General features: G+C 45.1%; 1 protein-coding gene across 4 annotated transcripts in view; it reads right to left on the bottom strand.

Moving 5' to 3' along the window:
* Positions 1–15325, bottom strand: part of TCF12 (transcription factor 12) — a 1980472-nt gene that overhangs the window by 74449 nt on the left and 1890698 nt on the right. The gene's annotated exons all lie outside the window — the stretch shown is intronic.

Below are 15325 nucleotides of genomic sequence, written 5' to 3'. Positions count from 1 at the left end.
AGATAAAATCTTAGTTGACTGTGTGCATCCAAGGAGTGAAGTATCCTCTCCCCTTCACTGGTGGGAGAGGGAAAGAAGGTGGGTAGGTGGACAGACTGGTTTAATGACAAATCATTGACCATCTTGGGCACAGAGGAGGAGTTAGTTCTTAAAGTTACTCTGTCTTTGTGGAATGTAGCATGGGGGGGCAAGCCATTAAGGCTTGTAGCTCTGAAACCTTTCTTGCTGAGGTTACAGCCACTAGAAGAACGGTTTTCCATGTACACATCTGGAGGGAAGCTGTCCCAGAAGGTTCGAATGGGTGTTGGGTAAGCTTTTCCAGGATGAAGTTAAGGTCCCATGGCAGAGGGGATAGGCTTTTTTGGAGGTCTGTGTAAAACCCCTTTAAGGAAGAGTTTTACATCGAGCCTGGCTAGCACGGGAGGGTCTTAGTGGCAAGCAGGTGGATATTGCGGAAAGATGTACTTTCACTGAATAGGACAGTCCATTTTTATCAGTTGACACACAAGAAAGAACTAGGGGAGGATCAGCAATGCAAGGGTCCCTTCCCTTGTCTAGATACCACTTAGTAAATCTTTTCCATTTAGCTATGTAAGATTTTCTTGTAGGTTTCCTGGCCTCCCTCAGGACTGAAAGCACATCCTCTGAGTAGTGGTGTCTGAACAGGGTCAAATGTTCATCACCCACAGTGTCAGGGATAACATCTGCAAATATAGGTGGAGGGGAATCGCCCACAGTGTCAGGGATAACATCTGCAAGTGTGGGTGGAGGGGAATCATCCACACTGTCAGGGATAACATCTACAAGTGTGGGTGGAGGAGAATCATCCACACTGTCAGGGATAACATCTGCAAGTGTGGGTGGAGGAGCGTTCCTCTTTCTTGTGTCAGGAGGTCCACCTTGTAGAGTAACTTGCAGTGATTGCCCTTGGCTAGATTGTTAAATAGGGGGAACCAGTGCTGCCTTGGCCAGTAGGGAGTCACTAACAAGATTGTCGGTTTGTCTCTCCTGATTTTCAGGACGACTTTCTGAATCAGTGGGAAGGGGGGAAAGGCATAAAGAAACTTCCCTTCCCAGGAGATGTTGAAAGCATCTACCCTCCAGGCTAGAGGGGAGTAGGCCTTTGAGCAGAAGGTCTGCATCTGCCTATTCTGTGGGGAGGCGAACAGGTCTATTTGAGGAGTGCCCCACCGGTGGACAATGTCTAAGACGACAGTCCTGTCGAACATCCATTCGTGTTGTGGAGAGGATGTCCTGCTTAGGAGATTTGCTTGCTTGCTTGTCCTGTGAGGGGAGATAGGCTGCCTGCAGGGACTAGTTGTAGCGAGAGGCTAGATCCCATATCAGCAGGGTTAGTCTGCACAGCTGATCTGCCTTTGTCCCTCCCTGTTTCTTGAGGTACCACATTACAGTGATACTCTCTGCTACTATTTGTAGAACCCCTGGTAGAAGCAGAGGGGTAAATTTATTTATTTTATTTCACATTTGTTGACTGGGAGAATCCAACTGGATTACAAGTCCATTTTCAGTGGAGGCCCAGGGAGAAAAGCTCCAAGAGAACATTTTTTTTTTTTTTTTTTTTTTTTTTTACAAAACATAGTTTTATGGACAGACTTTTGACATACAATTTCCACAGAAGAGACTTTGACATACATATTAACTAACAGATAGGATACATTTGTTCTCTACAATATAATATTAAATTTTAGAAGATATTCCTAAGTTTAGGATTCCTGTGATAGATTTACTATTAGAGTAAAAGCAGAGAGACGTAGAATAAGGCTCCAAGAGAGCAGACGATGCTCGCTATAGCCAAGAAGGATAAATTGATTTACTACTCGTCTTCGCCTGGTTTTAGTTGCTTATGGAAAGCACAACACTGCTGAAGTAGTTTTCCCTAACTCCTGGAGAGATGGGATGAGCAGTACATTAACAATCCTAAGTAGGTACAGTACTACGATTGGTTGGCTTAGCAGAGTTACGCAAGTTAGGTGAAGTGTTCTAATGAGACATTAGCCAGGGGGGATTACAGGAGCACAATAGACTATTCAAAAAGTGAGTTTTAACAAGTTTCTTGAACTGTGATGGGGATTTGTGGTCAGTTATGTGGGCAGGGAGGGAGTTCCAGGTTTTTGCTATACAGTGGCTGTAGACAGACTTACCAGCTTCACTGTTATATTTGGTTACTTTGAGGAGGTTTTGTGTGCTAGACCTCAAGGGCCTGGCAGTTGTATAGGGCTGGAAAAGATTTTGTAGGGCTGGGGTGTTTTCAGAGTTACGTAATATTTTATGGGCTAGTGACAGTTGATTGAGTTGAAGTAGAATTGGTAGTTCTAGCCAATTGTGTTTATTTAGGCATTCACAGTGAAGTATTCTGATGGGAGAGGTTGTAGCGAATTTGGCTATCTTATTATAACAACTATCAAGTTTGTTTAGGTTGGATTTGCAGAGATTTGTAAAGACGGGGGAGGCATAAAGTAGGGTGGATAGTAGGCGAGTCCTTGCTATTGTAGTTTTGGAGTGGTCAGTGAGGAATTTTTTTATTGTGATACAGTAGACCAAGTTTTTTATGTACTTTTTTATGGTTATAGAAATATGTAGTTCAAATCTAAGTTGATTATCTATTTCAACCCCTATGAGTTTGGTATGATTTGTGGGGGGTGACTGTGGTCTTGTTAAAGGAGGAGATGAAGAAAGAATCAGTGGGAAGTGCAGCTCTGTGGGAGCTAAAGAGTACTAGCTTTGTTTTCCTTGGGTTCAGAATGAGCCTCTGGATTGTAATCCAAGTTTCTGCTATGGAAAAGCATTCTTGTGTTAGGGAGTGAAGGATGTCAATTGATTTGGCTGCGCATATTATGGTGGTACCATCTGCATATTGCACTATTGAGGCTTTAGGAATACTGTCTGGGAGCCGATTGGTGAAGAGGGTAAAAAAGAAGTGGCCCCAGGATGGAGCCTTGGGGTACTCCTAGGGAGACTGGTAGGGAGGGGGAGAATTGGTTTTGCCACATAACAGCTTGTTTCCTTCCATCTAGGTAGTTTTTGAACCAGGAGATGGCAGGGGTGGCAAGGTTTAGAGTTGCTAGTGAAAGGAGGAGTTTATTGTATTTAAAATATTGAATGCTTTGGACAAGTCAAGGAAGGTGGCAGATACAAGGAAGCCTGTTTATTCTGAGAGTATTGACAATGTTGGTGAATTCTGTTAGTGTGGTGATGGTGGTGCTATGGAAGGGTCTAAAGTCATGTTGTTGTGTTGCTATTAGATTATTTTCTAGGAGATATTTCATTAGTTGCTTGTGTATTACCCTCTCTAAAATTTTAGATAAAGGGGGTAGTATGGCTATAGGGCGGTAGTTATTGAATTCCAGGGAGGTTCCACCTTTATGGAGAGGAATGATATGTGGTATTTTCCATAGCTTGGGTACTATACACTCTGAGATGGATCTGTTAATTAGGATGGAGAAAGGATATGACATGGCTTCTGCAGCCAGGTGGAGCTATTCAGCGGGTAATTTATCTGCAGCTAGAGACGTTGGTTTGAGCTTGCGGAGTAGTTTTTCAATGTATTTGGTTGGTTCTGGGTGGAAGCTGAACTTGGGGCAATTGTTAGTTGGGGTGGGGGGTGGATTTGCAGGGGTGGGGATGTTGTCATAGGGTTGGTTGTTTGCAAGGGTCTGGATGGTTTCTGTAAAATATTTATTAAACTGAGTGGGGATGTCTTCTTGATAAAGGTTTTTAGAGCCAAGACTGCTGTCATTTCCCCTCACATTGATGTGTTTGGCCCTCAAGGCAGGGTGCCAGGTTGCTTGAACCATGTAAGCTGCCCTTGTTGCTCCCCAACCTGAATCTGAGGCATTTGTATGCATTACCTGGGTTGGGGGGTTTGGGCTGGAGTGGAAGGCCTGGGTTTAGCTGGACTTGTTGGATCTACCAGCTGATCTCCTTATTTAGACAGGTGGATGAGGGGGATTTCTGACTCCAGGTGATTCTGGTGCTGGGACCAAATGTTACTGTAGCCTGCACATATGCATTCTGGCCAGTGGGAGCATAAGGATGGTTGCTACCATTAAACCCAGGAGTCGAAGGAATTGCCTTGCAGTTATTACCTACCTCTGTGTCAGCTATTTGAAATGGGAGGTCAGGGATTGGACCTTGTCTTGTGGAAGAAAGGCCTTCATCCTGTCCATTCGGATTCTGCAACCCAGAAAAATCTTGTCCTGTTCTGGGTCCAAGGAGGACTCTGGAAGGTTGAGGGTGAACCCTAGATATTATAGAAGGGACATGGTGAAGTGCAGATGGTCTGAGAGGGTATCTTTGGATTCTGTCAGCATTAGGATGTCATCTAGATAGGGGTAAATCAGAATTCCCTGAGTTTTGCAGAAGGCAATGGCCGGGGCCAGGCATTTTGTAAACACCCGGGGGGGGAGGCAGTGGGAAAGGTGTGCTTTGAGTGGTGGTGGGGCAAGGCAGTCACACATTGTTGGAGCCTCCTCTGTATTGAAAAGGCTATCTAGGTTGAGGATTCGGCAGGTCTGGAGTGGTGGGTCTTCTTGCACCTCTTCTAGATCTGGAAGACAAAGTACCTGCCTGGGTTGGGTTTCGCTTTACAAAAGTGGCTTTAGCTGGATAGTTTCTATAGTAAGTGGGAATGGGGGACACCAATAAATGTTTTATGTCCTGCAATTCTTTAATTTTTTTCTTGCAGATTCTTAAAAAGATCTGGAGGTTGTTTTCCAAAAAGGAAATTGTGGTCCAGGGAGGCATCCAAGATCTTTGACATAAAAGTCTTCTGGGAGATTTTGAAGTCTCAGTCAGGAGCATCTCCTGAGAAAGTACAGTTGTGTACACCTACCATAAATGTAGATGTTCGAGTGTCTTCACTGTTGCAGTCATGACTGTAGGGTTCTCCCCTGCCGGCAGGCAGTCCTCGGTCGGCCAGAATCCCAAAGTCTGGGTCCGGCGTCGGCTGTTCAACCATGCTCCTTGACGTCAGAGCGCCAGGAGTACAAATCTGACAGCCGACGCCATGTTCTCCAGTTTTTCTTGCCCCAGATGTCAGGAGTCCCAAAATGAGAAAGGTCCCATATCCTTTGCAAATACACCTCAGAAGAATGGTGAAAAAAGGAACCACACAAAAGTAAAAATAAGAGGGGACAGGAGGGAGGGAAACCCAGACTGCAACAGTGAAGACACTCGAACATCTACATTTATGGGAGGTGTACACAACTGTACTATGTTCATCGTGTTTCACTGTTGCAGTCATGACTGTAGGGTAGAATCCCAAAGCAGAATGAAAGGGAGGTGGTCATAAAGTAGAAGGGGCGGCTAAAAGGCCCTGCAAGATTGCAGAAGCAAAGCCTGCCCTAGACTTGGAGTAGAGAGGTAGATTGTAGTGCTTAGAAAAAGTATGCACTGAACTCCAAAAGTTGCAGCTTCCAAAATGTCTTTGGTAGGAACTCCCCTGAGGAAGGCAGCAGAAGTGGCAGCAGCTCTGGTGGAATGAGTCCGTATACTCCCTGGGATTTGTTTTCCATGGTGTGAATAACAAAATCTGATTCCATGAGCAATCCCATTTAGAAATGGTCTGTTTTGAAATGGCTTTACCTTGGGAACTTGAAGCATAAGAAACAAACAATTGCTCTGATTTTCTGATGTCCTTGGTTCTGTTCCAGGTAAAAACATAGTTGTCTGTGTACATCCAAGGAATGTAAGATCCTTTCCCCTTTATTTTGAGGAGTGGGGAAAAAAGTTGGCAAGTGGATAGTTTGATTTAAAGCCACTTTGGAAACCACCTTAGGCATGAATGTAGGATTAGTCCTCAAAGACACCCTGTCTTGATGAAAAATATAAGGTTCCACAGCCATAAGAGCTTGCAACTCTGACACTCTCCTGGCAGAGGTCAGGGCTAACAGGATGGCTGTTTTCCAAGATAAAAACTTTATGTCAGAAGAGGCAGCAGGCTCAAAAGGAGGTAAGGTGAGCTTTTCCAAAACATAGTTGAGATCCCAAGCAGGAATGGGAGGAGGTCTTAAGTTCTTAGCTCCTCTGAGAAACTGCCTCATGACTTGGTGGGAAAAGACTGGAGGGTCTGTATTATAATGAATGGAAATAGCAGAGGCATGTATCTTAATGGAAGAGAAAGAGAGACCCTTATGTAAGAGATCTGTCAGGTAAAGTAAAATCAAAGGAATGTTCGGAAGAAGAGGATCAGAATCCTGAGCCTGCATCCAGGAACAAAATCTTTTCCATTTTCCTGCATAAGATTTTCTAGTGCTAGGACGTCTGGCTTCTAAAATGACATCCATAACCTGCTTGGGTAGGAGAGAAGGAATCAAAGGCCCTGGATTAACCAGGCCACCAGGCTGAGAGTGCTGACATGGGAGTGTAGAACCTGACCCTGATGTTGGGACAGAAGGTTCGGAGTCTGTGGTAAGACCCAAGGGAGCTACAGACATAGGTTTTTCAGAGTGGGGTACCAAAACTGTCAAGGCCAATTTGGGGCCAACAAGATAACCATCTTGGGCTTGTCCTGTTTGATCTTTAATAATACCCGTGGAAGAAGAGGAAGAGGCAGAAAGGCATATCCCGAGAGGTTTCTTCAACTGAATGATAGTGCATCCACTTTCCAAGCTTGTTCGTGGAAAGTCCTGGTGCAAAAAATCTGTAGTTGATGATTGAGATGGGATGCAAAGAGGTCTATGTGAGGACATCCCCAGACTGCTGATATCATCCTGAATATTTTGGTGTCCAGCATCCATTCGTGTGGATCCGAAAGGTTTCTGCTCAGACTGTCTGCCAGGAAGTTTTGCTTCCCTGGTAGAAACTGAGCTTGAAGGTCCAGATTGCAAGCTAGAGCTGTGTTCCATAGATCCATGGCTAGTCTGCAAAGGGGGTAGGAATGAGATCCCCCTTGCTTGTTTATGTACCACATAACTGTGGTGTTGTCTGTCCGTATCAGTAGTTGTCCTGGTTGTAGAAGATTCCTGAAGGCCATTAGAGCTTTCTGAATGGCTAACATTTCCTTTAAATTGATATGCAGGTGCTTCTGATCCTTTGTCCAAAGGCCCTGCAGACAGTTGCCCTGAAAATGGGCTCCCCATGCATAATCCGAGGAGTCCGTGGTTAGAATCTGAGTGGCAGGAGGCAGACAGAAGGGTTTCCCTTTGTTTAGAGTACGTGCCTTGCACCACCAAAGGAATTCCTTTTGAAGACAAGGCATGACGGAGATCAGTATGTCTAAACTGTGGCAATACTGAGACCATACACTTTTTAGGTACCACTGTATTTTCCTCATGTGTAGTCTTGCATATGGTACGAGAAGGATGCAGGAGGCCATGTAACCCAAAGCCTGCAGGAATCTCCTTGCAGATAGCTGAGTTAAAGTTGCCAAGGTTTTGAAAGTTGAAGCCAGCAGAAACTGTTTTTCATATGTCAGAAATGCCATCTGGGTTGTTGTGTTTAAAGAAGCGCCCAGAAAAATTATCTGTTGTGAGGGTGTCAAATCTGACTTTATGTTTACAGCGAATCCCAGGAACTTGAGGAGATCCTGAACAAACCGTAGATGCTGGAGTAAGACCTCCTTGCTGTTTACCTGAATAAGACAGTCGTCCAGATAAGGGTAAATTTGAATTCCCTTGAGTCTGCAGTAAGCTACTACTGGAGCCAGGCATTTGGTGAAGACCCTGGGCGCAGTAGACAATCCAAAGGGCAGCACAGAGAATTGAAAGTGCCTCGATCCGGCCTTGAACCTGAGGTATTTTCTGCGTTCCTGCCTGATGGGAATGTGTAAATATGCCTCCTTTAAATCCAAAGTTACCATCCATGCAGTTTTGGACAGCATTGGAAGTAGCTGCTGTAGAGTAAGCATCTTGAATTTTGGAATCTCTAGAAAGGTGTTCAAGACTGACAGATCCAGAATGGGTCGCCATGAGTTTTGCTTCCTGGGGACTAGAAAGAGCCTTGAGGAAAAACCTTGTCCCATCTCTGAAAGTGGAACTAGTTCTATGGCTTTCATAGCCAAAAGAGCTTCCACCTGGTTTAAGGCCTCTGTCCATTGATGTTTTGGAAGGTCTGGCCATCCGCTTGGCCTTGACAGGGTATGAAAATGGAATTTGTAACCTCTTGAAACCACATCCAGAACCCACTTGTCTTGGGTTATATGAGTCCAATTTCGATGAAAAAGAAAGTTTTCCTCCGAGAGGGGCTTCCAGGCAAGAAGTTCCTGCAGCCCAACAGAGGGAGTCATTGAGTGTGTTTCCTATGAGTTTGTGACCTGTCCTCTCCTCCCCTAGGGGTGGAAGCAGTCCACTGTCTTGGTCTATAAGAAGCTTGTGTTTGAGGCCTTCCTTGGGAGCGTCTATATCTACCACTCTGAGGCCTGTCTGAATTGGGAAAGGACCAATTTTTTGTAGGCCAATTCCTGCTAAATCTGGGTGGCTGTACTTGTAAGAAATCTTTAACTGTTTGCATGGATTTTGCCTTGTCCTCCATCTTTTTAATCACCTCTTCAGCTTTTGATCCAAACAAAACATTATGCTGAACAGGAGCATCCAATAATTTAGCTTTTACTTGTTCTGGCAAATTTTGTTCCTTTAACCATGCATGCCTTCTAATAACAGTGCCAGAGGCAGCAGCCCTACAAGAAGCCTCCAAGGCATCAAATCCACAGTGTAAACCATGCTTCCCAACTTGTTCAGTGGCATGCATTAAGTCATGTAATTCCTTATCATCTGCACAGGCAGAAATGGAAGTAAGCTTTTGTTTTAAAACAGACGAGAGAAATTGCTGGTATTTCAGCATATGAAACTGATAGTTTAAAGCCCTAATAGATAAAGTAGCAGAAGTGTACACTTTTTTGCCCCATCTTTCTAAAGATCTAGAATCCTTCTCAGTGGGAATGGGGTTTTTAGCAGAAGTGGCCTTAACTCCCTTAGGACCCTGAAAAATGGTTTCAGGGTCAGCAGTAGGGTTCTTGTATAAAAACTGGTGGGAATCAGGAACCCTGTAATATCTATCAGGCTTAACAGAAGCAGGAGGAAAAGAGTCAGGGGTTAAGTTAGCCTCCGAAAAAGCATCATCTACAATATCCAAAACAGGAGGAATAGCCAGGGGTCTATGTTGGGGAAGAAGAAGAAAATCCCTTAAGTCTTTTCTTAGATTCCGAATACTCCTGTCCTTCCCAGTGGAAATGTTCCCTCATTTCATGCAAAGTTTCCCCAAAAGAGAAATCCTCAGGGGGAGAAGCTGAAGGAATGGATTCCTCAGCATCAGAATCCTCATAAGGAGGGAAAGAATATTCCTGGTCAGAAGAAGAAACTGAAGAAACAGAAGCCTGATCAGAGGAATCATAATAAACTTCCTGCCTTCGCCTTTTATCTGGAGGGGGATGTGAACACCTAATCATAGTAAGTAAATCCTCTGCCATCTTAAGTAACTGTTTCTGTGACTTGGCAGCCGGTTCAGAAGAGGCCTGTGTTGCAGTCTTTGATTTGGAAGGAGTCTTTGCCTTTGTCTTTGGCTTTGCCTTTATTAGAAGCTGAGTAGGCCTGAAAATCCCTTCGAAGGTCTTCTAGAGCTGTTTCCATAGATATGGCCTCGGGGGGGTCCCCTTCTTTTTATGACCAAAGTTTTGTCCCTGAAAATCGAAGGCCATTAGAGCTTTCTGAACGGCTAACATTTCCTTTAAATTGATATGCAGGTGCTTCTGATCCTTTGTCCAAAGGCCCTGCAGACAGTTGCCCTGAAAATGGGCTCCCCATGCATAATCCGAGGAGTCCGTGGTTAGAATCTGAGTGGCAGGAGGCAGACAGAAGGGTTTCCCTTTGTTTAGAGTACGTGCCTTGCACCACCAAAGGAATTCCTTTTGAAGACAAGGCATGACGGAGATCAGTATGTCTAAACTGTGGCAATACTGAGACCATACACTTTTTAGGTACCACTGTATTTTCCTCATGTGTAGTCTTGCATATGGTACGAGAAGGATGCAGGAGGCCATGTAACCCAAAGCCTGCAGGAATCTCCTTGCAGATAGCTGAGTTAAAGTTGCCAATGTTTTGAAAGTTGAAGCCAGCAGAAACTGTTTTTCATATGTCAGAAATGCCATCTGGGTTGTTGTGTTTAAAGAAGCGCCCAGAAAAATTATCTGTTGTGAGGGTGTCAAATCTGACTATGTTTACAGCGAATCCCAGGAACTTGAGGAGATCCTGAACAAACCGTAGATGCTGGAGTAAGACCTCCTTGCTGTTTACCTGAATAAGACAGTCGTCCAGATAAGGGTAAATTTGAATTCCCTTGAGTCTGCAGTAAGCTACTACTGGAGCCAGGCATTTGGTGAAGACCCTGGGCGCAGTAGACAATCCAAAGGGCAGCACAGAGAATTGAAAGTGCCTCGATCCGGCCTTGAACCTGAGGTATTTTCTGCGTTCCTGCCTGATGGGAATGTGTAAATATGCCTCCTTTAAATCCAAAGTTACCATCCATGCAGTTTTGGACAGCATTGGAAGTAGCTGCTGTAGAGTAAGCATCTTGAATTTTGGAATCTCTAGAAAGGTGTTCAAGACTGACAGATCCAGAATGGGTCGCCATGAGTTTTGCTTCCTGGGGACTAGAAAGAGCCTTGAGGAAAAACCTTGTCCCATCTCTGAAAGTGGAACTAGTTCTATGGCTTTCATAGCCAAAAGAGCTTCCACCTGGTTTAAGGCCTCTGTCCATTGATGTTTTGGAAGGTCTGGCCATCCGCTTGGCCTTGACAGGGTATGAAAATGGAATTTGTAACCTCTTGAAACAACATCCAGAACCCACTTGTCTTGGGTTATATGAGTCCAATTTCGATGAAAAAGAGAAAGTTTTCCTCCGAGAGGGGCTTCCAGGCAAGAAGTTCCTGCAGCCCAACAGAGGGAGTCATTGAGTGTGTTTCCTATGAGTTTGTGACCTGTCCTCTCCTCCCCTAGGGGTGGAAGCAGTCCACTGTCTTGGTCTATAAGAAGCTTGTGTTTGAGGCCTTCCTTGGGAGCGTCTATATCTACCACTCTGAGGCCTGTCTGAATTGGGAAAGGACCAATTTTTTGTAGGCCAATTCCTGCTAAATCTGGGTGGCTGTACTTGTAAGAAATCTTTAACTGTTTGCATGGATTTTGCCTTGTCCTCCATCTTTTTAATCACCTCTTCAGCTTTTGATCCAAACAAAACATTATGCTGAACAGGAGCATCCAATAATTTAGCTTTTACTTGTTCTGGCAAATTTTGTTCCTTTAACCATGCATGCCTTCTAATGCCAGAGGCAGCAGCCCTACAAGAAGCCTCCAAGGCATCAAATCCACAGTGTAAACCATGCTTCCCAACTTGTTCAGTGGCATGCATTAAGTCATGTAATTCCTTATCATCTGCACAGGCAGAAATGGAAGTAAGCTTTTGTTTTAAAACAGACGAGAGAAATTGCTGGTATTTCAGCATATGAAACTGATAGTTTAAAGCCCTAATAGATAAAGTAGCAGAAGTGTACACTTTTTTGCCCCATCTTTCTAAAGATCTAGAATCCTTCTCAGTGGGAATGGGGTTTTAGCAGAAGCGACCTTAACTCCCTTAGGACCCTGAAAAATGGTTTCAGGGTCAGCAGTAGGGTTCTTGTATAAAAACTGGTGGGAATCAGGAACCCTGTAATATCTATCAGGCTTAACAGAAGCAGGAGGAAAAGAGTCAGGGGTTAAGTTAGCCTCAGAAAAAGCATCATCTACAATATCCAAAACAGGAGGAATAGCCAGGGGTCTATGTTGGGGAAGAAGAAGAAAATCCCTTAAGTCTTTTCTTAGATTCCGAATACTCCTGTCCTTCCCAGTGGAAATGTTCCCTCATTTCATGCAAAGTTTCCCCAAAAGAGAAATCCTCAGGGGGAGAAGCTGAAGGAATGGATTCCTCAGCATCAGAATCCTCATAAGGAGGGAAAGAATATTCCTGGTCAGAAGAAGAAACTGAAGAAACAGAAGCCTGATCAGAGGAATCATAATAAACTTCCTGCCTTCGCCTTTTATCTGGAGGGGGATGTGAACACCTAATCATAGTAAGTAAATCCTCTGCCATCTTAAGTAACTGTTTCTGTGACTTGGCAGCCGGTTCAGAAGAGGCCTGTGTTGCAGTCTTTGATTTGGAAGGAGTCTTTGCCTTTGTCTTTGGCTTTGCCTTTATTAGAAGCTGAGTAGGCCTGAAAATCCCTTCGGAAGCCGGTACCTGCACAGCGGCTCCGGACCCATCCAAAGGAGCATTGTCCGAAGGTCCTGCAATAGAAATATTCAAAGGCCTAGTTGGCTCCTTGTGGGAGTCCGTTTCAGCCATCGGTTCCGAAATGGCCGACGACAGGGGCTGCAAAAGTGCCTCACTGACGACGGCCGAACCTGAAGCTGGCTCCGCTTGTGCGATATCGTCAGATTTGGACCTCGGAGGCCTGTCTTTGTCCTCGCGTCGTTTGTGAACTCCGGTAGCCGGAACCGTATCAGACGACATTTTGTAGTTAAAACTCCTACCGAAGTAATGAAATGTAAAATCGTACCTTCGTTTAATTGTACGTTGATTGAATCTAGCACAAAACCGACAACTAGCTACGTCATGGTCAGGGCCTAAGCAAGGAATACAGTAAGAATGAAAATCCTTATGAGGTATTTGCTTCCCACAAGAAATACAATTATTAACTTTTTCTGACATCGGACTGGAGCAAGAAAAAGTTTCCCCAACAGGGTACTTAGCTTTGAGTGGAGAAGAAAGTCTTCGGACTGAAGTTTTTCAGAAAAAATTGTCAGGAGTCAGCCGACCGGCACTTGCGAACTATCACCGCATGGCAAGAAAGACTGGGGAACATGGTGTCGGCTGTCAGCTTTGTACTCCTGGCGCTCTGACGTCAGAGAGCATGGTTGAACAGCCGACGCCGGACCCAGACTTTGGGATTCTGGCCGACAGAGGACTGCCTGCCGGCAGGGGAGAACCCTACAGTCATGACTGCAACAGTGAAACACTATGAACATCTGAAGCAGATGCTGCAGAGCGAGCAGATGCTTCAGCAGCATCACAGCTGCATCTAATCGAGTGTCTGGCTACTTGTGTAGCCAGAGAAAGTTTGGAAGAGATGTCAGCCTTAATGGGGCAGTCAGAGAAAGTGGCCAGCATGGAAGAGGCTTGAGAGACCAAGTCCAGAGCATATTTAGTCATATGCGTCTGATAGTTAATGGCTCTGAAAGCAAGTGGAGGAGGTGTCGACCTTCTTACCAATCCTATCCATAGATTTGCTGTCTTTATCTGTGGGTAGGAGTGAGGCAGAGGAAAGGAGTCTGGATTGCTTATCCGGACAGGTCGTAATCACTGCTGGGTTTGCTAATTGTGGTTTGACTAAGAATTTCTGCTCATCAGGCACTTTGTAAAAGTGATCTGGATGCTTGGGGGCAAGTGGCTGTGAGTCTGGAGTCTTAGATGCAGGATTAAAGGCATCCAGGTATGCAGGCAAGACTGGTGGAACAGCAGAATGGGGGGGGGGGGGGGAGATTCTACTTGAAGCTCAAAAGACCTCTTTTGGGTATCAGACATTTGTGAGATATCCCATTTGAAATAAAATTTCATTTTGGTGATAGTTTCACCAAATGTGATATCCTCAGGGGGCGAATCTCCCTCTATAGAGTCTTCATCAGGAGAATAATACATCCGGGGTGAAGCAATTTGGGAGGTATAGGATATGGAGTCCTCAGAGGAGGAAAAGGATGCATCATGCTCTTCTTCCCTAACCTGAGATGTCCGGGGGGTGGGGGGGAGGCTGAAGCAGGCTTAGGGCTGAGCAAAGGTAAAGCAGTAGAGGATGAGGCTGAAGGCCTAAAGGCCACAAAGGCCTGCATCAGGGAAGTAGTGAAGGACTGCCAGTCAGGTAGGCCTTCTGCAGTGGGAGAGGCATGCTTGGTTTTCGGTTTCTTTTTTGCAAGGGTAGATGTCGGAGCAGGCTTGGAATCAGGCCTGATGAGACCATATCCGAAGGCGGGATCCCAGTCGGAGGCTCCACAGATTCTGGTTCCCCTTCAACCTCGACAGTAGTCTGGGTTGGCTCCGGGGACGTGACAGTCGTCTGCTGAGCAACTTCTTCCACAAAGGTAGTCGAAGTAGACTGACCCGCTGGGCGCCCCTCAGCTCCTAAATCAGCAGCTGCCGGGGTGTCTGGTAACGGAGCAGCAGAAGAAGAGGGCATAGGAAACTTGGGCTTCTTGCGCGTAGGTTCTGACACGGCCTCCAAGGCAGGATGCATCCTTAGGGCTAACCACATAAGGCACTGGTTTTCTAAACAGAGGTTAAGTGAGGCCAGATGGCTGCGTACAGTCTTCGGCACATACGACTGACAAATGGAGCAAGTGGTAGGGTGGTGTCTAAGCAAAAAAAACACACCGATCATGGGAGTCTTTATGAGGCATCTGGAGCCCGCATTGGCATTTACCCTTTTTACCTGACATCAGCTAAAATTGCTACAACACACCAAGCCTAAGCAATAACAATCAGATATGAAGGAAAAAAAAAACCCAATGGGTTACTTAACTTGAGACGTCTAGTGTGAAGGAGCGAACACACGATGCGTTGGTCTGCAGCTGAAAAGTTCTGAGGTTTGTGCATGCAGACGTCACATTTAAGGCCCCTGGTTTACGGCCCTGCGTGTGACGTCCCACGCAGCTGCAACAGCCAAGCTGAAGCTTTTGTATAGGAGCCGACATACTAGTCACCTGAGGGCAGGAAATCCCACAAGAATACTGCAACATAGGAATAAGAGGACATTCCCTAAATCTTTAGACTTGGTTGCATATTTGAGAGCCACAAAGATGTCCTCCCCATTATTTCCTTATGACTTGCTTATCCCGTCTCTCTTCCCAATCTTTTCCAACCTCCTCGGATTGATTCCTATAGTTCATAGACTAGTACTAGGCTAGCTGCCCATGTGAGCCTTTTTAAGTTTACCCAATTACCCCATGTGAAAATCAAACCCTGCACTTTGTCTCTTTAAGGTAAGTACCTTAACCATCATGCCAACCTCCCACCTATAGTTTATAGTGCAATATTTTATATGCCGTACTAATTGCTGGCTGTTATATCCTTAAGTACTGCAGCAGTAATCAATATGAAGAACATTATTACATCATCACCCTTGTGGACACCATTTGTGCCTTCAGGTCTAGTTATCCAGGATCAGCACATTTTCCGGCTAATAAATGTGGTGAGGAAAGACTCCAGAACTAAATTTTATCACCAAAGTTTGTTTATTTAACTCAACTAATGAAAGCACAAAGCATGAATGGTGACATTAGCAAACTAACAC

This window comes from Protopterus annectens, chromosome 7.part1, assembly GCF_019279795.1.
Source record: "Protopterus annectens isolate FY-2018-M chromosome 7.part1, PAN1.0, whole genome shotgun sequence".
NCBI lineage: Eukaryota > Metazoa > Chordata > Ceratodontiformes > Protopteridae > Protopterus > Protopterus annectens.
The sequence above is the reverse complement of the archived record's forward strand: the minus strand, read 5'-3'. Positions and strand labels throughout refer to the sequence as shown.